Here is a 2,466-nt window from a genome sequence, read left to right as displayed (position 1 = left end):
AGGAATGAATTCGTGGAATGCTGTGTATCATTGTGGTTTTGTTAGTTTCTGCATACAAACTTCCCCTCCCAGCTATTTGATATTGTCAGGTTTTTTTTTTTTTTTTTTTATCGAGTGTTGCATCTTACCAATGGTACAACATACCAATACTATGGGCAGTTTTTTGGATATAAACAAATATTCAATTATTTATGTTACAGGTCTAACATGGTCTGTGTTATATTTGTTGAGTTTATAAACTCAAACTTTGAAGTTAAATAGCTTCAACTTTTGCTCTCATGTAGGTTAAAATATATTTCCTATTAAATCTATAATCTATTAATTCTGAACTAACTCCTTAGCCCTGTATTTCTAACTGCCATCTGGATATGAACTCAAATTAATTTCCTCATCCTTCCCTCTCAACTCAGATTTTCCTCTTGACTTCCATTTCCTCAATCACCCAGGCTTAAAATGTGAGTCATCATTGATTCTTCCCTTTGCCTCACTTCCCACTTCCAGTCTTCAAATCTTGTTTGTTCTGCTTCTGCACTGTCTCCCATGTCCATCACTCCCTTGCTGTTCCTGCCCTCTCAGCTGGATCAGTGCAGGAACCTGATCAGGTATGCCTGCTCTGCTGTCTCTTCTCCTGCCATTGTCAGCCACCTAAACTTATTCCCCCAAAGTACAACTTTGATGAACATACTCTCCAGCTCAAAAAGCTTCCATGGCTCTCCTCTGTCTGTTAATGAAATTTGCATTCCTTTACTTGCTGTTCAAGGCCTTCAGAATCTGACCTGAAGTTGTCTTCATAACCAGTCTCTATGTAGTGCCTTAAATGTTATTCAGGTTATATAGCTAATTTGGGCTCAGGAGGTACAGTGCTCTCTATGTTGCTCAAGTCTATTTCTTCTCAGGAATGTGCAGGTGTACCTTCAATGGTAGTTGAATTCTAACCCCATCCTGTCAATGTAACCTTCCCTGCTCCTCTCTTTTAAAAGTTTTACTTCTCTTCTGAATGTCCAAGGGTATCAGTCCCCTATCACATCATTTTATACACAGTCTCACATTGTTAGGCACACACACCCATATACTCTTCCTTAGAACTATGTAACCTTTTTGAGGACAGAGGTCCTATCTTCTGATTCATTGTTAAATCTTCTCTGATGTCCAACGTGCTGCCTTACATCAGTTCAGTTCAGTTGAGTTGCTCAGTCGTATCCGACTGTTTGCGACCCCATGAATCGCAGCACGCCAGGCCTCCCTGTCCATCACCAACTCCCAGAGTTCACTCAGACTCACGTCCATGGAGTCAGTGATGCCATCCAGCCATCTCATCCTCTGTTGTCCCCTTCTCCTCCTGCCCCCAATCCCTCCCAGCATCAGAGTCTTTTCCAATGAGTCAACTCTTCGAATGAGGTGGCCAAAGTCCTGGAGTTTCAGCTTTAGCAGCATTCCTTCCAAAGAAATCCCAAGGCTGATTTCCTTCAGAATGGACTGGTTGGATCTCCTTACAGTCCAAGGGACTCTCAAGAGTCTAAATCAAGTGCCTGTTTAATAAATAAAGGAATTTAAATTATCCAGGTTTAGACGTGTGAGTGCGTGCTAGGTTGCTTCAGTCATGTCCGACTCTTTGAGACACTGTGGACTGTAGCCCATCTGGCTCCAGGAATTCTCCAGGCAAGAATACTGGAGTAGGTTGCTGTATCCTCCTCCAGGTGATCTTCCCAACCCAGGGATCAAACTCACCTCTCTTACATCTCCTGCGTTGACAGGCAGGTTCTTTACCATTAGCACCATCTGGGAATCCCTAGTTTTAGTATAATACACTGAAAATGCAGTTCAAATTTATTCTTCGCATTATGAATGAAAGCACGTGGTATTGCTTAAGAATTATGCAAGCCTGGTATTCTATATAAAGATTTGGAACTTTTTTCTTTTTTCTTTTTTTAGTGAAATTCCACAAACTATACTCTTTTTACCTAGCAACAGAGTTTACTTACAACAGATAATTCAGTTAAATGAGTGTGGGCTGTCTTCTCCCACTAACCTTCTTCACTTAACAAATAGACTGTAAAAACTTTGTTCTACTCTAAAATTGCAGTGTATTTTTCTCTTTGGACAAAAAGGTTTTATTAGGAAGAAAGTATTGGGATTTCTTTTTTGTCAACTGTAATCAAAACTTATTCAGGTGGGTATGATGATTTATTGTGTATGGGGTCTCATTCTCATGGAATCAGTATGTGGGGGTTGAGAAGAGTATTTTACTGGGATATGACACTACTTCCATGTGAATGTCAGTCACACTGATGTACATCTGTCGCCAAGTGGAGCATGAAAATATGGAATGAACTAGAATTTAAGAGCCTGGTAGGCTGCATTCCATGGGGTCGCTAAGAGTCGGACACGACTGAGCGACTTCACTTTCCCTTTTCACTTTCATGCATTGGAGAAGGAACTGGCAACCCACTCCAGTGTTCTTGCCTG

The 2,466-nt window shown here is 41.0% G+C and overlaps 1 protein-coding gene across 1 annotated transcript in view; it reads left to right on the top strand.

Annotated features, from left to right (window-relative positions):
* FSIP1 (fibrous sheath interacting protein 1) overlaps positions 1 to 2,466 on the top strand; it is a 209,658-nt gene that overhangs the window by 190,277 nt on the left and 16,915 nt on the right. The gene's annotated exons all lie outside the window — the stretch shown is intronic.

Source organism: Bison bison, unplaced genomic scaffold (genome assembly GCF_000754665.1).
Source record: "Bison bison bison isolate TAMUID 2011002044 unplaced genomic scaffold, Bison_UMD1.0 scf7180017864259, whole genome shotgun sequence".
Classification (NCBI taxonomy): Eukaryota; Metazoa; Chordata; class Mammalia; order Artiodactyla; family Bovidae; genus Bison; species Bison bison.
Note: the sequence above shows the minus strand (reverse complement) of the source record. Positions and strands in the feature narration are given on the sequence as shown.